The 24,086-nt window shown below is 35.2% G+C and overlaps 1 long non-coding RNA gene across 2 annotated transcripts; it reads right to left on the minus strand.

Annotated features, from left to right (window-relative positions):
* Positions 1 to 3,637: 3,637 nt before the first annotated feature.
* LOC110700008 lies at positions 3,638 to 6,652 on the minus strand. 2 transcript variants are annotated; one of them, XR_002507057.1, is made up of 5 exons: positions 6,600 to 6,652; positions 6,251 to 6,324; positions 4,883 to 4,934; positions 3,987 to 4,048; positions 3,638 to 3,874 (listed from the first exon to the last, which is right to left on the minus strand). It is a non-coding gene; the product is annotated as an uncharacterized LOC110700008 (long non-coding RNA). The 2 variants fall into 2 exon arrangements; XR_002507058.1 differs by lacking the exon at positions 6,251 to 6,324.
* Between the last annotated feature and the right edge of the window lie 17,434 nt (positions 6,653 to 24,086).

Here is a 24,086-nt window from a genome sequence, read left to right on the forward strand (position 1 = left end):
ATTTTAAAGGAAAGAAATTTCTAGGGTGTTACATTACATCATTAATCTTAGTTGTTGGATTTAATACAATCTAACGGTTGAGATTTGTTCTCACATAAGGGACGAGTTCTCACATAAAGGGTGGTTCTCACCGAATCTCAACCCTATATATATATATATATATATATATATATATATATATATATATATATATATATATATATTTCTTTTATTTTATTTATTATTTATATCTAAATTAATAAAGTCGAGATGTTTAAATAAATAATAAAAATAATTAGTCTAATAAAAGTTCAAATATGAGATTATAGCAAATAAAAATTTAAGATATAATTATTTTTATTATTTATTTAAAGCATCTCGACTACCGACTTTGAGTTTAAATCAACAAAAGAAACATAGATTTGACTTTTAACATCCAAGCCTTTACAACTTTCACTAAAAACATCATTACATAAATGGAGTTGGACGGACAAGTTGCACATGAGCACCTTTTATAGGACAAGGAGCGTACTACAAAACACAACGCAAATAGAGCAACTGAAAATAATGAAACTGTTTTGATCATAGCTTTATTTTATTTGGTAGATGAGTTCATCGCCAAGTAAGATCTTCAAATGGGTAACTTATATATATGACCTTTCATTCATAAGTTGTTCTTGTTGAAAAAATACGGAGCAGCTTTTACAAAGTCAAGGCTTGAGAATCCCAAAATAAAGTACGGACACCTACTTTTGAATAGCAAATTTCAAGAGTAATTTAAAAGTCTCTTTTTTCAAACAACTTAAAAACAGATCCTAAAGTTAAATCAATTTCAAATCAAGAGAAATATATACTACCTCCGTTACATAGTAGTTGAAGATCTAAAATATTCCAAAGTTGTAAGTAATATGTAACGGAAATATTATATGCAAATTAATAAAAAAAAATACAGCTTGGAACCTTAAAGGCCCAATCCAAAACCCAATTTAAAACAATTATCCAAAGCAACTAACACACTTCAACAAACCAAACTATAATAATAGTTATTCAAATAGCTAATAAAGTGATAATGCAAGTTACTGCACTGGATTTATCCAAGGAACTGGCGTAGGCCAGTACTGGAGCTCAAGTCTGGTAGAAGAATAGAACTGTTCAAAACGTCCCTGAAGTCCTAGCCGAATTTGACCCAAATTCTTCAAGCGATGAGATGATCCTATATTACTGAGAAACACCTTATTCTCAGCAGTTAGGACATATATCATCCGATTATTAGTCGGGTGTATATGGATAGTACGTATGCCACTTTGACGAGGTGATCTGCCTGGTTAAAGCTCGTGACATTGTAGGTCTTCCAACATACCTCATTATTACTATTATTATTCCCATTGAGATCCAATTCATTGTATGTCATTACTAGAACGGTCGCCCTTTACATAAACCGATGAGCCCTTATAATAAACTTCGTAGGATTCATGGCAAATTTAGCTAAATAGATTGAAATCAATCTCCCTCCACATTCTAAGAGGTTTCCTCTCCTTAAACTATTACATGTTGGTAGAGTTCTGGCCTCAACAACTCGGCTTGAAGTAGGAGTCACATTGAATGGATCAAACAACCCGAAATATACACTATAGAGAACACAAACCATTCCCTTACAAACCACACCCTTTAAAGGTGCTATGCGGCTCCTAGAGTTAGGGGGTCGCATTAACCTAAGATCAATGTCTATCCAACTACAATTCTCCGAGCAGAAAAACCATGAGGTTCAAAGTAAAGGATGGATCATATGCCCCATTTTTGGGAATCACCATCGTGGGACGAACAACGACAATAACCCTAAACTTATAATCAACACGTCTTTCAATGACATTATAGAAAGGGTCTTCACACACTAAACAAGCCATGATGTGTCGGTCCACGACACTCGAGCTGGAGTAGGGGAAGAGCAACCCATTGCTTTGTTAATGGATTACAAATGTAATATTGATCATTACTATTCGAATCAATGCATAAGATTAAGTCCTTGAACGTCGCAGCAGTTTTACTTGAAAAGGAATAAAAGTAAGGGAGAATTTCGGAGAGTTGAATACCTTGTGAAATGGGGAATTAGTCCGAACTTTCCCTTCACTGTTTATAAGTTGCATCGACAAAATCGTCCATGGAGGTTTCTTCAGCGGAAAAGGGAGATTTTTCTTATGATTAAGGAAATCTATCGCAAATTTAGGGTTCGATAGCAAAGATAACCAGCGTTTCGATACGAATTTCGCTGTGATTATAGTTTCACAACACGGAAGTCGAACAAATATTTCGATCAATAATTCATCAGCAAGATCTTCAATGCTTGTGGATTTTTTTTTGAATAATAATGATAGGTTTTCCATGCTTCATAGATTTGTGATATTTTAATGACGGAAAACCCAAATATATATACTGTCTTGTTTATTTTTTTCCCCTAAAATCTATCCAATTATTTATGGAAAATAAAATAAGATTTTCTGCAACCTACTCCACGTAGTATCAAAATCCGATCTTAAAGTAAATAAGTAAATTATTGCTTTCAATAAAAAAGTAAATTATTATAAAGATAAAAAAAAAATACCATATTGATAGATTTGATTTTCCATCATTAAAATCAACGCATTTAATAATTAACAAAAAAAAAAAAAAAAAAAAATTACTCGTAGGAAAGATAGATAACATTAAAATGTGATAAATAAAAATAAATATTCCCTATAACAAGTACAAAATAACGAGGAATTACAGTAAGCTATAATTTCAAGTATAACCTTTGTCTCCTAAGACCAGAAGACTAAGATATGATGATGCCCACCCAAGTGAGGAGTAAACGACGGTAAATGCTATATAGAGAAGTAATCGATGCTTTTCATTACTGGGATGGAGATGGTGCCATGGTTGGGATTGTAGGTATGGTGGTTGGCATAGCCGGTAAAGGAGGTAACGCCATTTTAGGTGCAGAAGGCATGGATGGCAATGGTGGCAAGGTAGCAGGCAATGGGGACACATTTGTTGGCTTTGGTAGAGTAGTAGTAGATTGTGGTAGAGTTGGTGTAGTTTGCATTGCTGGGAGAGGACTAGCAGCTGAGAGTGGTGGCAATGCTGTCGATTGTGGAAGAGCTTGCGCTGCAGGCATTGCTGGGAGAGGGCTGGTAGCTGAAAGTGGTGGCAATGTTGCAGGCTGTGGGAGGTTATTAGTTACAGCTGGGACTGCGGGCAAGGGGTTAGATGGCATCGGTGGAACGCTTGGATTGGCAATGGTGGCAATCCTGTTTCGGGCACAGTTGGGATAGTAGGCATTGGAGGAATGCTCGGCTTTGGCAATGGTTGGATTGGAGGAAGTGGTTTGTAATAGATGCCGAGCTGCAAAGCTCATCTGAAACAGAGCAAAGAGTAGAGAAAAAAGGAAGAACTGCTTGGCCATTGTGATTTGTGAAAAATGGGATAGAACGAAATCGCTTCGAAAAGTTGTATTGGTAATTGATGCTTATGGTGTAGTGAGATAGTAATTAGCTATGATGAGTATTTATAAGGTAGTATTGTTTGGGTTGCTGATGAAAGTTGAAAGAGGAACAACTAATTTTAGTTATGGATTGTGGTTGGTCACCTTCCCTTATTATTGGAGACATTATAATATATTATATTGATGTTAAGAAACGAAATCTGTTGCATTTGTCTTAGTTGATGTCTAGAATCGTATAGTTAGGTTAACAGGCTGATAAGAATTGTCAAACTTTGAAAATTTATAACTGCAACAAGTAAATAGCATTATGTCATGGGCTATTTCTAACACTATTACCTTTAGAAGGGCAGGGGCTCCCTCTTCCCTAACAATAGTCTTGAGACAATCGACTATGCCATTGTACTGATTTGCAGATCCCTGTGAGAAAAAATTATAATGCCAAGAGTTACTATGAGAGACCATGCAACAAGCAAAGATGTGAAACAAAAATTGAAGAGCCATACAAATCAGATTAAGAACAATACGATACCTGGGTCATTAGCCTAGTCTTAATAACATCAAGAGGGGTAGTAATAGCACCAGTTAAAGCACCTGAAAATTTTGATAAAGACTGATATAAAACCCATAACAATACATGACAATGATAGCTTTTAAAATGCCAATTTCAAATCATGCTCATGCAAGAAGACTTCTTACTGTTATTACAAAAGGCCAAGGTAACCACCAAAATGTCTGAAATAAAATCAGACTGTCTTCAGTTGCATCTGTACAGAAATTACACCTCAAATTCTCTTAAAGTTTCATAAGTTTACAGAATATCACATAGATGTTCCTCCGAATACTGGAACTCACAAGAAAAGGAAATTTATAACTGTTATCATAATATAGTAATAGAGGACATGTTAAATGTTCTGCTTGAATTTAATGCAAAATTTGCAAGTCTTATTCCTATAAGCAAGTTTGCCCCTGTAGTAATTTTCTTCCATTAAGAATCATACGAAATTAGAAGGTTATGTACAGGCATTTAACTAGACAATGTTGGATGAACAAGTATCATGGAAATTAGCATAGTCAAGCTTTAGCCAGCATCTGTAATAGCCAACTCAGGCCATGCAATTGATGTTCCAAGCGTTATCCTAGTACAAAAGGTTTCTCATCGGTTTGATTAAAAATCAACAAGTTTGGTATAAATATCTCAGGCTTCAGTTTCTAATCATTCATCTCAGTTAGCAAGCTCAAAGATGCAAACAGCACAAAAAGCATCTACAGAGACCTGCATTCTCCACATTACCACACAAACAGCAGGAACCATACTGCCTATTCTAATTACTAGAAACACCACGTTAACAAACGTATGATAAAAAATAGGATTATGCATGTGCCTATATGTTACTCAATGAGCAAGCAAATTGTATTTGTTATTACCAGCAAAAGCACCAATAACAGCATTCTCAGGATCATTCAGTTCTCTTTTGGCCTGAAATAAATGGAGGTTAAGATAAGCATTTTATTAGTATGAATTTACACATGAAGAAAAGCATACAAAGTACTAGGATATGTCTCCTTTCTCCTTTTCATTAACTAAGGGACATGGGCAATATAACAAAGACTCATGCATGTATCATTGCTAAAGTAGTTGGGACAGGAAAATTAAGAAGTAATGATAGGAAAATGAGTTTTTCAGTACATATATGCACCCCACAGATGATTCCTTAAAGGTAGTATCCAGTGGACAAGGCTCTCGCTAGGGTAGGTCCAGATGTATGCAACCTTACCCTTATTTGCATAAAGAGGCTGTTTGCTTCCAGGGATCAAAATCGTGACCTTTCGGATAGCAAGTAGACACTTGACCACTGCACTAAGGCACGAACTTCCCCATAGATGATTACTTCCAACATGAAAAGGCTTATATGTATTATTGTAAGTTCTATAGGTCCATTACACCAATAAGACATAGTACTCTGAATTTTATACTCCACATATAACATGTGGCTAAACTAATTGGATCTTAGCATAAACAAAATTATTTGAGGAAACTGAAAAGTAAGTACACATTAAACAATCAACCCGACCTTCGAGAAACGACCACTTATTAAAGGCCCAGCAATTCAGCTTTCAGTAGCAACATTAGACCTCATTTAATGACTGCGAAAATTAAGCTATAAGCTCAATTTCATCAATGCATTTGCTACACCTGCATCAACTGTCTTCTCCGTGTCATGTAGTACAGTTATACAGCATATTTGACATACAATCAGACGTCAACACTTGATATTAAGGTCCTTTACATATTCTAGGAAACTTCAAAGAGTCTAATGTGCCAGCACCTATGGTCATTGTAATTTGAGGTGGTGCGCGATCAACACAAGTCAACAAAATTTCATTAATCCCAGTAAAGGCGGTCCAGATTATGCACAAGCTATGGGACTGTGTAACAAAACCTACACTCCTGGAGCATACTAATTCAAACCCTCAACGAACTCCAAAACAAATTTTTCATCCAATATGAAATTATGTAACAAAACTACACTCCCTTTTTATATTTCTTAAACCCGCAACAAAATCACACTCTCTATCTCTTCTCATAAAACCCAATAAAATTTTGCAGAATAATCTCGCTTATAAATATATATCTTGAAAATGGGTGTTTGATTGATTGGGGTCATATTCAATTTAATTAAACTAAACCTTTAAGAATCATGATTATATTTTATTACTAACAAAATTAGCTTAAGAATATTACAACATTATAACATATTGTAAAATTAAACCCCTGAAAATATAATATAGTACCTGATTGTTCCATTGAAGAGTTCTTGTTACCAATGGCTAAGGTCAAAGGCCCCATCCCCAGTTGCAAAAACCTCCTTTATTACCCAAATAATACAGCATAATATTCAGCAATTAAACAGCGAAAAAAGAGTGATAAAAATCTTTAAGAAATAAAATTTTGAGGAGAATTAATACATAGAAATGCAATTAAAATGTGATAAATTCAACTACATGCATTCAAGGGAAAAAATTGCATAATTCCAATATTGTAAATGTTGAAAATTATACTAGTATATGAAGCAAAGGAACACAATTATTAAGTCAAAGAAATAAACTTTCAGTCAATTGAGAGAGAAAAATTAGGAAGTACCTATGGAAGAAGTAGGAGTGTTGTGATTGAGACAGAGAGTTGCAGTGTTTTTTGCAGGATTTTCTGGCAAAATGGAGAAGATAAAGAGGAGAGAGAATTTGAATGTGGGCTTTATTGGGCCATCAAGAAAGTAACAAGGCAGGGCGAGGGCCAACTCAAGTTTTGTTTTATTAGCTTCTGTGACGGCCCTAACGAAACTGACCCGACTTGAATTATTCTAATAACATTGCATGAATTGAATTCAACACTACATTGTCTACATGGAAGATTGGAAGTTAAGTCATACTAGATGATCAATTGGCACCTCTACATCTCACAAGGTCTAAGTAGATTACAAGGGTGGATGTGTCCGTGTGGTCGATTACTTTGAAAGTTAATCAATTTACTAGATTGGGAAGTTGTTTGCATGTATTACTATAGAGAAGCTATGAAAATCCACTGGTGAATTGGTTAGCCGATCACATAGTTGATCAAATTACCGAACTTACCATCATCATATTCTATCGATAGATCTTGAATTATAATAAGAGGTGATGTTAGAGGAGTGAATATGCCACGTTTAATTTCATCGTAATTTCAATAAAAGGTTGGGTTTTACTCTATTTTGTAGTAATAAAAACAAAAAACCGTTGGATTTTCAATTTCTAAGCATTGTACTTATTCTCCTTTGAGAGTTGTAAAAACAAGATTGGTAAGTGAAATGAATCGCCACATTGGTATAATATAAATCTCGGTCTAGCAACATACAAGTGGTAACTAGAAAAAGTTGTTCTTAGATAGTGAATACGAGTGTTTATTGAGAATTTCTCATTCTTCCTACAAGGTTTTACTCTACTACGATATTATATAACAAAAAAAAAACATAAATCTAAAAATACAATTTTAATGGATATAACTATATACAATTTGAATGTTTAAAAAAGTGCAATAACAAAAAAAAAAAAAAAAAAAAAAAAATTAAAAAATTATAAATAAATAAAAATGTATGCCTTCGCTGATTCCTCTACACTTAATGCCTTGGCTGGGACGGGGATTGAAGTCATGGTTGCCATCCCTAATGACATGCTTAGCCGAATGAACATGCTAAAGAATGGGTTAAGAAAAATGTTACCAAACATCTTTATGATGGAGGAGTTAGCATAAGGTAATATGTATGTAAGATCATTTCAACATATGATTTTGCAAGATATATTAATCATAATTATATGAACCACTTCCCTCGGTTACGGGTCCTCATGCAATGACCTTGATGCTAATGGTAAACATTTCATATGCCTTCAACATGTATTTCCAGATGAATGATCAAAGTGTCGAAGCTTGCCAGTTTGACGGCGTTGCTACGATTACGTCCACCAATGCCTCCCAACAAGGGTGCCTATTTCCAATAGAGGTTGAAAGTGCGGCAATAAGGATTATCAAGTTCCAACAGAGGCTGTTCTTTTGGTTTTTACGCTTATGTTGTTTTTGTTGCTGTAAGGTATCCCAAGTTAGTCCTTAGTCCTGAATCCTGAGGTAATAAACTCTTCTCAGATTTTCTGTACAATAGTCATATACAAGGATTTTCTTGTATAATATAGTCATGTACAATAAATTAGCGAGAGATAGTCTCACCTACAACTTGCCCATTTCTTATGTACTAACACCCGAGCTGACAATAGACCATGTTAGATCCAAGCAAAAAGATCTTTTGAGAAAAAATATAAATCATCCAAATTACAAACAAACAATTTCAACCATCAAATATCATTTTCAAGAATAATAAAACAAAATTTTCTAACATTTTGCAGCAAGAATCCATGCACAGGCTAGTGTCTACAAGATTATCAGCCAGAAAAAGGAGCTTGATGTTTAACAAACACTTCTAAATAGATCAGACAACACTTTCAGTTTACCAAGTGAAAATTATATGTACACACAATGCCATTGTAGGCAAGGATAGTGAGGTTAGCTTGTGGTTCCTGGTGACTTTCAGGTCATTTCTCGAAAAATAAAGAGCTTCCAGCCTCCATAATTGCCTAAGACAGGATCTTCTTAGCAAAGGGTTCATCAACTCAGCCAGGGACCTGTACAAGAAAACAATGGTAAAATAAATCAGCAAATTCATAATAAAGTAATTTAGATTGTAATGTCATGGACATCATTTTCTTTACCTCGATGATCTATTACAGGCTAAAGGTATCATAAATTATGAGACCTTGACAGTAAATATTTTTTATAGACTGTGTACCTATATGAAAGGCGAAATTTCCACAACCTTTTTAAGCCATCTCAAAATCACAGGCCACTTTCTAGCTAAGTTACTATACTTTGAATTTTCCTATGTTACCCTTGATTGTTTATTTTAAGGGACACAAGGAGTAGCTTTCTGCTAACAAACCCTTTCCATCTGCTCATGTAATGAAGAAACAAAATCAACATGTTTAGGTGCAGGGTAGCGGTCTAGTGGATATGCAAATAAAGATGCACCCTGCAACATAGTTTTATATGGCTTCCTTTACCTGCTAAAGCTTAGGATCTCCACAGATGACATGGCTGCCTTAATGATAAATAGTCATTTATTTTTATCACAAGCAGCAGCTCTCTCATTGAATTCACTTACAGTCAATTTACAGATTTTAATGAAGAGGGCAAATTCCAACTTACAAGGGTCAATGACATAGCCATGAATATAATAACACAGCTAAAGAATCTTACCACAGATTCAAAACTTAGTTATCTCTTATATGAAAAACTGAGACTTAAACTCCTTCTCTAGCTGTTCTCTCGATTCTGTTTTTGCTGCCATTACAACATCTTCAAGGAATCCTCTTTTGTGGAATTCTTCTGGAACAAGATTTCTGTAAATCAGCTTCCTTCTTTTTGTTCAGTAAGCTGTAAATTATTCCCTGAAATATGATATATGAATGATTACTTGATTAAATTGAATGAGCAGCCAAGTAGATAACAGATGCAAGATACAAAGAATTTCGAGGCTAGCAGAGATCTCAGGTTGGTACTCTAACAGACGAGAACAACATGGAAGACAAAAGGCCAAATGCACTGAATTACAGAAGACAGAAAGTACAATAAACAACCCTCAAGTCAGCAATGTTCACATTTCATGGTAACACCATGTGAGCCAATTCATTTAAAAGTAGCATACTTCATGTTTCTAATTCCTTGTTCTGCACATCCTTTACATGTAAGCCAATCACAATCCTCGTAAAAGTCCAGTAGTATTTAATTATTTATTTTCTAACGATTCTATACTTGATGAGCATCTTAAGAAAATCACCTATTATAGCAAGTCCACCACTCAACAGAACAACTAGAGGGCCGTAGAGGGTCAAATAATTCCAATTTCTAATTAATTGTTCAAAAGTAGTCCTTATAATTCAACCTTCCCTCCTAACTTGCTGCTTCCCAAAAACATCTTTAAAAAAATCCATCCAAAGCATGATTTCCTTCACTCAATTTAGGTTACCAATCACAAGGAGCTTCAATATTTAAAAAAATTGAGCAAGTCAGGACATTTGCATAGATGAACAATATCATAGGTGCCTAAGGTTATTTGCATGAGTTCTTTACATAGAATATAGTCACTAAAAAGAAAAACAAAACAAGAATTAAAGGCAGGTTGGTATTAAGCTGATTTTAATTTTGCAACTTTCATTCATCTGGACGGGCAGGTTGGTATTCATTAGGATAAAACACCGTTACTCGGGTCAGCATTTCAACAGCTTCTGCAAAATCGAGTGGCAATTGACATACACCTTGTACGTAGTTGGCAGCAGTGATTTCTGACTCAAATTCACACATCCAATTGGGAGCTTGAAGATGAGGATTATTTGATTGCGTTATTAACTCATCAACCAAGCCGGTGACTTCTCTAAAATTAGCAAAATCTAAGCACCAAATTCGAGGCAGATATGCAATATGTATATACTCTGCTGGATCATCAGACCATTTGTATTGGATTGGGACCATTGCTTCTGCATTATCCCCCATTTCTCCATCCTCCTCTCCCATTTCTTCATTCTCTTCCTCTTCCTCTTCCTCTTCCTCTTCCTCATCAGGAAAACGAGCATCACTGTCCAATGAACCTGAATTCACCAGCTGATCTGAAGTATGAATCATTTGGCAAATTGAACTCCTACAATATTTATAATACATGAAAACTAATAAGTCCATGTCAACATCAAAGTAGGTGAACTACTCCGCACAATTAATCAAAAGGAAGAATCTCAATAAACATAAGTTTGTAATAGTAGGAATTACTTCATTTCATTAGTAGAGTTGCTTTGAAAGTTCCTCCCTGCCTTCTGTTTCCGATGCAATTGATAATCATGCAGACTTTGGTACTCTGAGCATTTGGATAGCTAAAAGAAACTGCAACATGTATCAATATATCAACAATTAATTTGTGAAGGTTCAATGGGCACTCAAGAGGGGGGGGGTGAATTGAGTGTTAAGTAATCGTTGGCTAATTTTGCTTCTTTTCGATTATGTGTGAGGAACCAGTTGTGCTGGTTCCCGTACGCAGCGGAATATAAATAAGCAATAAAGAAGACAACAAATTTAACGAAACAAAGCAATAAAGAACACAACAAATTAACGAGGTTCAGCCAACTCAGGCCTACGTCCTCCTATCCTAAGTTCTTTATTGATCTACTCCGAAAAAACAAAGACAAAGAACACTCTGCTGTTCCCTACTCCGGGAACCAGCAAACCCCACACTCTACTCCGAGTGTGCTCTCGACTTACACTCGTAAGCCCAATGTGTTTGAACTCACAAACACTCACCCCAGCCTTTAACCCCTTTGTAAAGACTCAATACAAGAATCAAGAACTCCCCTTTGATCTCACTTCTACGAAGCTAATTAAGAGAAAAAGTTTAAGTACTAGAATGCTCTTGTATATGACTTGATGAATGGGATTAGTGCTTAAGTATATGCTCTCAAATAATTGCTCTTTTAATTTCTGGAGAGGCACACGAAATATGTGAAATAAGATGAGTTTATATAAGTTTAGATTCCTAAAACCTAGTTTCCTTAAATCACACAATCTTAGAGAATAAGAATATAATGTAATTTTAGGAAAGTTTTTATCTTATTTGATTTAATCACAAAGATAGAATCAATTAAGATAAATACTCCTAGTTTTTAGGTAACCAAGAATATTTCATCTTATTTCCAGCTGCACAAAATATTTTCAAAATAATCTTTTCGAAAAAAATCTTTTTGTAAAATCTTTTTCCAAAACGGCAGCTCGAATACAGTGAACCTGGTTCCCCGACCTGGTTCCCTGAATTGAAACATGTTATGAAACCTGTTCCAACTTTGTACCAGATTTCATATCATACTTCAATATACTTTTAAGCACTTATATAACCCAAACATGCAAGCATACTACGGAGCATATTACATGAAAACCTAGATAACATATTAAAGCATAAATCGTCTTTTCTTCATGTAATCTTCAAGACTTGAATCTTCCTTGAATACTTCTATTATGAGCAAACAATCTTTCTTCGAAATATCTTCGAAAGGCTTCTATGCTCCAAGTCTTGGAATCAACTCAACTACTGCACATGTAACATGGTTAATGCACAATAAAGAGTATGTGACTGCTTTACCACGTAGCAACCATGGAAACAGTACATACTGGTTCCCTACCAGTACATAACACTTTTATCATATAACTGTTCCTGTATAAAGACAAGTTAGTTCAATAAGAAAACTCATGTAAGTAATAACTTGTCTGGGAAACAGTGTTTCTATGTTAGCTGGTTCCCCCAACTGTATCGAACACTTTCAAGGACCTGTTTCCCTTAGCTGTTTGTCATCATTCAAAACTATCAATCAAAACCTAAGGGACTCAACAAATTCCCCTTTTTGATGATGACAAACTTTGAAGTTCCTGAACCTGTGAACATGCTCAAAAGGAAAACCGTCAAAAACTTCAAGGACTCAAGACTCTTTGGAACAAGTCAGTTAGGCCAACTGGTTCCCTAAACAGAAAATAGAAAATACGAAATAAAAAGACTCAAACTGACTCAAATCTAAACTAGCTAAACCTTAGGCTTCAACTTCAGACTACTTCCCCCTTTTGCATCATTAAAAAGTATCCATAAGTAAAAGCAATGTGCACAAGTTAATGTGCTTATCCATACAATGGCATCAACCACCATTCAAGCATTATGCTGCAAAAAGAGATTAGCCAAACAGTTCATACCATAGCAGAGTTAGTAGTTCATACAAGCCAACAAAGTTCAACCAAAGAAGCCCAAATCCATCCAAAAAGAAAGTTCATGGAATGGAGAGAAGTAGACAGACCAACAAAATCAGTTATTTTAGAATAAACATGAGGGTGAGAAACAAGAACAGAAACAGCATCACTCCTCATCATCATTCTCGTTCCCTTCTCCTCCTCAAACTTTGCAACATCTTTCTGTATTATCATCTGATTCCTCTTCATCTTTGTCAACCATGCTCTGCCAAAATCATTATATTACTAAGCATATTCTTGTGATTCCCCAATCTGTTTCAAAACCACTTCCTGACCTGCTGGTTCCTCTTTTTTTTTTTTTTTTTTTTTTTTTTTTTTTTTTTTTTTTTTATAAATCATGAGAGATATGTACTGATTCAGAATGTTCTCCTTGTTGCATAACGAGTGCAAAACTAGCATCACATCAATCAAGCAAGGAGGTTCTTGCTGGTACCCTTTTTCTCTTGGTTCCTGGAACAGCGTCAATGGACTGTTCCTCCTGCACCTTCTCAGTGAACTTCTTTAATTGAGTTACTCTACTTCGTACCATGGTCTTAGCAGTGGGTGTCTCCTCATAATAACCAACAACCTCTATTTCATCCTTTTCACTTTGACTTTTCTGAATTTCCTCCAACTTCGGGCTTAAGGACATTTATGCTTCCTTCTGATGTTCCCCCTGAGACTGAGCTGGTTCCTTGAGTGAACAGTAACCGAATGAACAATGATGAATTTAAAGCATACGAGAGAGAGAAAGAGAATTTCGAGTGATGATGATTGATGATCTGCACAAAGGGTTAGTGTATATTTTTTAACAATGAAGCACAAAGAGAGAAGAAGGAAGAAAAAGAGTTAGTTGAGCCAATAAAAAAGCAACTGTAAAGGATATTTTTAAATTGAAAATCAAAAATTTGGTAATTATCTTTTACCATAATTATCTCAACCAACTATAAATAAGGCATATGATATGTTTGCCTTTTATATGGGATTAAAATAACTGAAATAAGATAAAATTCCTTCCAAAAGGAAATATCTTATAGTAATCTTCCGAAAATAAAAGATATTATCGGATGACATATCAGAGCTGGTCTGCTGTTTCCCTTTGCTGGTACCTGTATAGAACCATGTCACGCTGTTTCTGGCAATTCAGCCTGATTTCACCTGTTTCTTACAACAATGATTCTCAATCCTTTTGAGAATTTTGAACCATCTACACAACACTTGAAAGATATCAACATAAGTATGTACACACACTATACAAGAGAATACCATTCTAACCAATCATTGAAGGAAGTAATTGAAGCCAATACCTAAAGTCTAACTAGACCTAAAAGGACTCTTAACCTACAAAAAGACTCTCTACACAAAGGCTTTGTGAAGATATCAGCAATTTGATCTTCACTTTTACAAAACAACATCTCCACCAATCCTTTTTCCACATTGTCTCTTAAAAAATGGTGTCTTATTTCAATGTGTTTTGTCTTGGAGTGTTGCACAGGATTCTTTGAAATATTGATTGCACTAGTGTTATCACAAAAAATAGGAACACTTTTATAAATAACACCAAAATCTTTCAGCTGGTTCCTTATCCACAGTAGCTGGAAACAGCATGAAGCTGCAGCTATATATTCTGACTCTGCTGTGGATAGGGCCACTGAATTTTGCTTTTTAGAACCCCATGATATAAGACAAGAGCCAAGGAAGTGTGCCATACCTGATGTGCTCTTTCTATCAACTAGGAAACCAGCATAATCTGCATCTGTATATCCAATGAGATCAATGGTACTGCCTTTGGGGTACCACAAAAACAGATCTGCTGTTCCCACAAGATACCTAAGTATCCTTCTAACAGCCTTCAAGTGAGATTCCTTTGGATTGCTTTGAAACCTAGCACACAAACCAACAGAAAACACAATGTCAGGTCTACTAGCTGTTAGGTAAAGTAGAGAACCAATCATTCCTCTATAAAGCGTAGCTTCAACATTTTTTCCCTTAAGATCAGCATCTAATTTTGTAGATGGGGGAACAGGTGTATCATAAGCTTTGCTGTTCTCCATGCCGAATTTTTTTCAGCAGCTCTTTTAAGTACTTTTGTTGATGGATCATTATTCCATCATCCATTTGCTTAATCTGCAGCCCTAGGAATAATCCTAGTTCTCCCATCATGCTCATTTCAAATTCACTCTGCATAAGATTAGCAAATTCATCACATAAAACCTGATTAGTAGCACCAAATAAAATATCATCAACATAAATTTGTACTACAATCAAGTGTTTCCCCCTGGTTCTTATGAACAAGGTCTTGTCTACTGTTCCCCTCTTGTAATCATTTGCCATCAAGAAATTGGACAATCTTTCATACCAAGCCCTCGGAGCTTGTTTCAACCCATATAATGCTTTGTCCAACTTGTACACATGTTGGGGGAACAGTGCATCTTCAAAACCAGGTGGCTGCTCCACATATACTTCTTCCTTTAAATATCCATTGAGGAAGGCAGTCTTTACATCCATCTCAGGTTCAGGGGTGGTACCTTCTTCTGTTCCCCCTGAACTCATTACCTGTCTATTATTTGAGGAACCATCAGGACTTGGTTCCCCTTCAGAGTCCTCATTATCTTCATTTTCTTCTCTAGGCACTTCATCATTATCATCTGGTGGAGTATTTGGTAGGCCTAGATCTGCTTGCACTTCATCCGTGGGACCAGTATACTGGTTCCCCGTGAAATCCATCAATCCAATCACTTCATCAGGTTGTACCTGCGCAATCTCAGAAGACATGTTAAATTCATCAAAAAATGACATGGACACTCTCCTCAACACGAAGAGTCCTTTTATTAAAGACTCTATATGCTTTGCTGTGAGAAGAGTATCCAAGGAAGATTCCCTCATCACTTCTAGGATCAAATTTATCAAGCTGGTCCTTCCCATTATTATGCACATAGCATTTACATCCAAAGACACGAAAGTATGTGATGTTGGGCTTTCGACCTTTAAGAAGTTCATAGGGAGTCTTATTTAACTTTGGTCTAATGAGACCTCTATTCAATATATAGCAAGCAGTGTCAACAGCTTCTCCCCAAAAAACTCTTTGGGAGACCACTCTCAATGAGCATCGTCCTCGCCATCTCCTCAAGAGTTCTATTCTTCCTTTCTACAACACCATTTTGTTGAGGTGTTCTAGGGCTGAGAAGTTGTGATTAACTCCATGTTCCCTACAATAATCAATAAAGTTAGCATTATCAAATTCAGTACCATGGTCTGATCTTACCGAGACCAGCTTGTGGGTGAGCTGGTTCTCCACTTGTTTCACCAATGTTACCCATTCTTCAAACGTTTCATCCTTTGTGTGTAACATCATTACCCAAGTGTACCTAGAATAATCATCAACCATAACACAGACATATCTATGACCTCTTCGACTTTGTACTCTCATGGGACCACACAAATCAATGTGTACAAGTTCGAAGGGTCTGCTGGTACTCAAAACAGTTTTAGGCTTAAAAGAGATTTTGACCTGTTTCCCCCTTACACATTCAGAACAAACTTTATCAGCTTCATACTTAATGTTAGGAAGGCCTACAACTAAGTCACGTGTTTTAAGTTTGTTTAGAAGTGTTAGGCTAGCATGTCCAAACCTCTTATGCCAAATCCATTGATTATTGTCAGAAACAGCTTTCAAACAGATGGACTTGTCTTGAGGGATTTTATCTAAGAAGGTGATGTAAACATCATGCTTCCTGGTTCCCTCACATACAAGTTCTCCTGTTTGTGAGTTAACTATGTGACATAGGTTGGCTTGAAACTCAACTATATTACCTTTGTCACATAATTGAGAAATACTCAAGAGATTATGTTGCAAGCCTTCAACATAATAAACATCATCTATTGCGTTAGAAAGTGTCTTACCAACCTTACCTAAACCAGTGATGGTTCCCTTGCTGTTATCCCCAAAGGTGACACTTCCTCCATCAAAGGCCACTAGTGAAAGGAATTGATCTTTATCCCCGGACATGTGTCTTGAGCAACCACTGTCCAAATACCATAGGTGTCTCCCTTCACTCTAGCCTGCAAGAGCAAATCAAACATTAGTTTTAGGAAACCCAAACATACTTGGGTCCCTTTTCAACAACATTAACATCTTGTTGATCCTTTCTTCTCCATACATATTTTACACCCTTGCTGTTCTTATTAGCACTAATTTTCTTAGCTGGACATTCATGCATTTTATGTCCATTTTTACCACAATGAAAACACACATGCATCTCTTTAGTCATGACATACTTGCCTCGTTGATATTCTTTGATCCAGGTGGTTTCTCTGGGAGACCAGTTAGTCCTTGTTCTCTGTCTAATATAACCAAGACCCACTTTTCCTCTGTTTCCTCTTGATGAAGTCAGGTAATTTAAGGATTCTTGAGCATTCAATAATTTGTCCACATGTCTATGACTATCATTAAGTTCTTTTTCTCTGGTTTCAAGTGTTTTAGTTAACAATTCGTTTTTTCTCTTTAAGAAAATCAAAGTTACTTTTTAAAGCTTCGAATTGTAGATTAAGCTTTGAAACCATAGAGTCAATAGACATGTCAACAACCACTGGTTGCTTGTCCTTTTTCAGTTGATTGATTTCCGCATGCAAATCACAAATATTACTTTCATACTTATCAATCGTATTACTGACATCTACACTGGTACCTGTAGGGGAAACAGTGAACTGTGCAGCTTTAAGTGAAGCAATTTCCTTGTGAGAGTTTTCCAGGTTGTAAGCCAATGTTTCAAAGGCCTTCAACAAGGAAGTTCTAGTACACGAATTTGCTTTACTTATAGCTACTGAAAAATCAAGAGTATCACTAGTGGTTGATAAGTCTCTAGGGAACCAGGAGGTCAGATCCTCTTCACCATCAATTGGTTCAAACGATCTTTCCTTTTCTAGTTCCACTTTACACTTGTCCAATTCAACCTCTAGTTCTGCTACTTGATTTTTTAGTTCATAACAGACTCCTTCTAGATGATCACAACTAGCAATAGCAATATTACATTCACCACGTTTTTCTTTTAATTCTCTTTTGCAAGTTATGTATGTTTCACTTAGTTTATAGCATTCATCTAGTAAGGAATCAATACAAGCAAGCATATTTTCTCTATCATATTCATGCATATCTTCTCTAATTTGCTCTAAGCTTACCTTGCGTTCATGTAGTACATCCTTCTTTGCCATAAAGCATTTGTTGAATGTACTGGTTCCCCCTCTGGTTCCTGGACCAGTGCTGTTTTCCTTGATGTTTGTAAAGGCAGTTAGGCAAACATCTGAGTTGGGTGATCCTTCTTCCTCATCTGACCCTGAGTCAGAGTCTCCCCACATGGAAGCTATCATGGCATTCTTGTATGCTTGTTTATCTCCGGATTTAGACTGTTTGTCATTCCACTTAGGACAATCTCGAATAAGATGTCCTTTTTCTCCACACTTGAAACATCCTGTAGAAGAAGAATTAGAGTTAGATTTTTTATAGTTTTTAAAATGCTTACCTTTGAAATTCTTTCTTTGATCTCGAAGAGATCTCTCAAATCTTTTTGCAATCATGCTAATTTCATCTTCATCATCTTCTACTGTTCCCTTAAGCGCCATGCCTCTTGCTGGTTCCTTCTCAGACTTAGAGTCAATCAGCATCTCATGAGTCATAAGGGAACCAATCAGCTGTTCCAGAGACAAGGTAGACAGATCCTTTGCTTCGTATACTGCTGTTACCTTGGCTGTCCATGCATCTGTTAAACTACGCAATAATTTTCTCACAAGATCCTCGTCAGATAAATTTTTACCAAGAGATCTAAGATCATTTACAATAGTCATAAACCTACGAAAGCAATCATTGATTTTTTCATTTTTATTCATGGCAAACAATTCATATTTAGACATGATTAAATCAATTTTAGACCGTTTTACCTCGCTGGTTCCCTCAAACGCAAGTTCAAGGGTGTCCCATATCTCCTTAGCACTACTACAGCCAGAGATACGATTTGTTTCGGTCTCACCTATTGCTTGTTGTAGTATTGACATTGCCTTAGCATTCTTCTCCAGCAACTTGTAATCAGCAGTGACCAATTCGCTATCTTTCTTGGGAACCTGGTTCCCCTCAACATCTGTCTTGAGAATGATATTAGGACCATTTTTAACTACGAGCCAGCATTCATAATCAATACCCATGATAACATTCTGGATCCTGTTCTTCCACCAAGCATAATTATTTCCATTAAACTTGGGTGACTTGTTGTCATAACCGATTGCACTTAATTCTTGAGTACTCATTCTTAACTCCTCTAGATGTTACTCTTTCGAGAAGCTTAGGCTCTGATACCAATTGAAGGTTCAATGGCACTCAAGAGGGGGGGTGAATTGAGTGTTAAGTAATCGTTGGCTAATTTTGCTTCTTTTCGGATTATGTGTGAGGAACCAGTTGTGCTGGTTCCCGTACGCAGCGGAATATAAATAAGCAATAAAGAAGACAACAAATTTAACGAAACAAAGCAATAAAGAACACAACAAATTTAACGAGGTTCAGCCAACTCAGGCCTACGTCCTCCTATCCTAAGTTCTTTATTGATCTACTCCGAAAAACAAAGACAAAGAACACTCTGCTGTTCCATACTCCGGGAACCAGCAAACCCCACACTCTACTCCGAGTGTGCTCTCGACTTACACTCGTAAGCCCAATGTGTTTGAACTCACAAACACTCACCCAACCTTTAACCCCTTTGTTAAAGACTCAATACAAGAATCAAGAACTCCCCTTTGATCTCACTTCTACGAAGCTAATTAAGAGAAAAAGTTTAAGTACTAGAATGCTCTTGTATATGACTTGATGAATGGGATTAGTGCTTAAGTATATGCTCTCAAATAATTGCTCTTTTAATTTCTGGAGAGGCACACGAAATATGTGAAATAAGATGAGTTTATATAAGTTTAGATTCCTAAAACCTAGTTTCCTTAAATCACACAATCTTAGAGAATAAGATATAATGTAATTTTAGGAAAGTTTTTATCTTATTTGATTTAATCACAAAGATAGAATCAATTAAGATAAATACTCCTAGTTTTTAGGTAACCAAGAATATTTCATCTTATTTCCAGCTGCACAAAATATTTTCAAAATAATCTTTTCGAAAAAAATCTTTTTGTAAAATCTTTTTCCAAAAACGGCAGCTCGAATACAGTGAACCTGGTTCCCCGACCTGGTTCCCTGAATTGAAACATGTTATGAAACCTGTTCCAACTTTGTACCAGATTTCATATCATACTTCAATATACTTTTAAGCACTTATATAACCCAAACATGCAAGCATACTACGGAGCATATTACATGAAAACCTAGATAACATATTAAAGCATAAATCGTCTTTTCTTCATGTAATCTTCAAGACTTGAATCTTCCTTGAATACTTCTATTATGAGCAAACAATCTTTCTTCGAAATATCTTCGAAAGGCTTCTATGCTCCAAGTCTTGGAATCAACTCAACTACTGCACATGTAACATGGTTAATGCACAATAAAGAGTATGTGACTGCTTTACCACGTAGCAACCATGGAAACAGTACATACTGGTTCCCTACCAGTACATAACACTTTTATCATATAACTGTTCCCTGTATAAAGACAAGTTAGTTCAATAAGAAAACTCATGTAAGTAATAACTTGTCTGGGGAAACAGTGTTCTATGTTAGCTGGTTCCCCCAACTGTATCGAACACTTTCAAGGACCTGTTTCCCTTAGCTGTTTGTCATCATTCAAAACTATCAATCAAAACCTAAGGGACTCAACAATTTGCATAGCGAGACATTGTAGTCTAGTATGAGTAGCATCAATGAATTCATAACACCATAATTGAAATGTAAACATGTTTATGGGTGGCATTATAATGAGTAAATGTCAATGTAATTGACTCATACTCTGATTGACTCCAGAAAATGCAGCTATGTAAGTTACTTTTTTTAGGGTTGCCGAAGGATCTTACTTGCATTTTCCTCAACTGTCAGATCATTAGTAGCCTTGCATATGCTGAACAATAATGTCCTTAGGTACTTCTGCAGTGCTTCATATAAGCCTGCAGAGATACAACACAACCAAGTTTATTAGCTACCGTACGCAAGTAGTAATATAGCCAATTCATAATAAAACACAGCAGTCAAATAAGTTAGATGTTAAAATCAGAGTGTACTCTCCTTTCTCCGTCCAACCTATCAGTCGACAGGACTCAGCCGTCTCAGCATCCTCTGGCATTAGCATCTTTATCTTCATGTCTGATGATTAACACGAATTTTCAAAACAAACATTATGTTACAGTGCCAGGTTATCATCTTTAGACACATTAATGAAGACAACAGAAGATTACCTAAAGCAGGAACATTCTTATCATTGAAAGATTTCTCTGGAAATTGGCATCCTATGTAATGAAGCAAATTCATAATCTGAAATACAAGTATCTTTAATCAGAAAATACTGGTTACACCTCCAAAATGTCCACCTAATTGAGGTCGTCAATTGATCACTTAATTAAAATATATTTCTCGTAGCACAGTAAAACCAGCAGAAGATAGAATTAAAGAGGCTTGAAAATGGGACATTAAGCTCACATTATATCAATATATAATCAAATCTCCAGAATTAAGTAACACTTGTAACACAGTAGTTCAACTTCCACTAATATAACAATGACGAAGTACGATCTCCAAATATTCATCACAACTGCTTATCGAACAATGAATCCGTATGATTGATACAAATTCAAATTACAACTGAAATTAAACTTAATTCTCACAAAAATCTATCACTTAACATTCAATTACGAATTTACGAGTACTTAGACATTTCTGGAAATACTTTGCATAAGCAATAGCTCGCAAACTCAACGATAATAGTGATATTAGCTGATGAAACAATTAACACAAGGATGAAGATAGCTTTTGATGATCACGTGCGTTGTAATAATACAAAATTAAACCCTAAGCTAAGTAGAAATTCAGGCAACGAATCACCAGAAACTCAATATCAACGGAAATTCATGAGATAACACAATTAACACAAGGATGAAGATAGATTTTGATGATCACATTGTAGTAATTCAAAAATTTACCATAAGCTAAGTAGAAATTCAAGCAACGAATTATCAGAAGCTCAAAAAACAACAGAAATTCAATCGATGACTGAATTTACACAAGGATGAAGATAGATTTTGATGATCACATTGTTATAATACAAAATTTTAAAACCTAAACTAAGTAGAGCTTCAAGCATGAAGTATCAGAAGCTCAAGATCAACGTAAATTCAATCGATCGAACAAACGATAGCAAATTTCATCAACGATTAAGCTAAGAAACTGACGTTTGAAATTTCAATTTGAAAAGAAATTTACCAGAACAGCAGATTGTTCCTGAGCCAATTCCTCTTCCTTCATCAGCTGTGCGACTACCTGAAACCAAAGGAGAAGCAGAGAATTGAACTCAAGAGGTGTAAGAATGATCCGAAAACAGAGAAGTAACGAGAATGAATGAGGATTTTTGGAGAGAGAATGAGAGATGAACCGCCATGTTTGTGAGCTTGGAGAGAGAAACTTGCACTGCAAAATTAGAAAGGGAAGTGGAAGGTGGGTTTGAATTTGAAGGAGAATGAAAAATGGTGAAATTGGGCTATATATAAGATCGCGGGAAAATTGGGGAAGAGAATGTTCAAGGAGTTTTTTTGTTTTTTTTGTTTTTTTTTCGAAAATGACGTTGAAGGAGTTTGCATGAGTAACTTGCAACATTTATTACGTGTGGTCTGTGTGACCAAGTCACATACTCCTCTCTAATTTTATTTCGTTATATGAAGTTTTGTTAAAATTGTCTTATTATTTAAATATTACTTTTATTTTTCGTAAAAAAAAAAAAATTACTTTTGTTGAAACTCATTTTATTTGCTTTTTTTTTGTTGGAATAAAACTCATTCTACTTACTTGATTTTTATTCATCTGAGCATAATAAGTTTAAAATTATAAAATTTGATCATAACACTTCCTTAATAAAGTCAATTTATGATCAAAATAATTTTGTTAGACCTAATGGACCAAATGCTAAAATAAGCTTCAAAGTAATTCTTATTTGAACTTGTTAGAGTTTATAAAACACACCACACACACAAAAAAAAAGGGAATAAAATAAAAAAACTTATGAAATAGCTTAAAATAAGGCCCCTTTTACTTCACCTTATTTTTGCTAAGCTGAAATTATTTTTACTGAATTGTAATTATTTTTGCTGAACTTAAATTATTTTTACTGAACTGAAATTATTTTTACTGATTCCCTGTTATATTTTCTTCTTAAAGGTACTAATTTTTAGTGAACAAAACTTATTTTTGCTGAACTGAAATTATTTTCTGAATATTATTTTTTTTTAATGTGAAGTGAACAGGGCCTAAGGAGAACATTATAGGATCTTCTCTCCCCGCCTGTGGACGTAGGCAACAACGCAACGCATTATTAGTGAACCATGCGTAGTTTTGAACCGGGTACATATTTTGATTATTAGATGCGGGTCCATAGCATACTAATTGATATCTCAAATTGACAAATAGGTAAAATGAAATACTAATAGCTTAGTTCACGCAAATTTTAAGGTGCACCATGGTGCACCTAGAAATAGGTGCACCACACTTATACTTTTGAAACATTTAGTAAAAAAAATCTGAACAATTGCAAATTTTAAACATTTAGTAAAAAAAATCTGAACATCGCATATTTTGAACATTTAGTAAAAAAATCTGAACAATCGCAATGCACTACGCCTCTACTTTTGAACATTTAGTAAAAAAAATCTGAACAATCGCAAATTTTGAAACATTTAGTAAAAAAAATCTGAACATCACAAATTTTGAACATTTAGTAAAAAAAATATGAACAATCGTAAATTTTGAACATGTAGTATATTAAATACAACACTATATAATAAACATCAATTGCTTGATTTGATTGGTATGAATATTTAAATCATTTGATAATTTTCATTTGAATAATCTGAGAATTGTTAATGAGGATAATGTTTAATTTTTATATAGAATAATCTGAGAATTGTGTTTCCTTATGTTTTAATCTCTGTTATAACTATATAATTGGACTAATTAGAGGATAATGTTTAGTAATGTCGAATTTGCCGCTTCATGTAATGTATAGAGATAACAATATTGAAGTAGGAATCATAGAATGGTATGAGCTGGAGTTGT

Source organism: Chenopodium quinoa, unplaced genomic scaffold (assembly GCF_001683475.1).
Source record: "Chenopodium quinoa cultivar QQ74 unplaced genomic scaffold, ASM168347v1, whole genome shotgun sequence".
Lineage (NCBI taxonomy): Eukaryota > Viridiplantae > Streptophyta > Magnoliopsida > Caryophyllales > Amaranthaceae > Chenopodium > Chenopodium quinoa.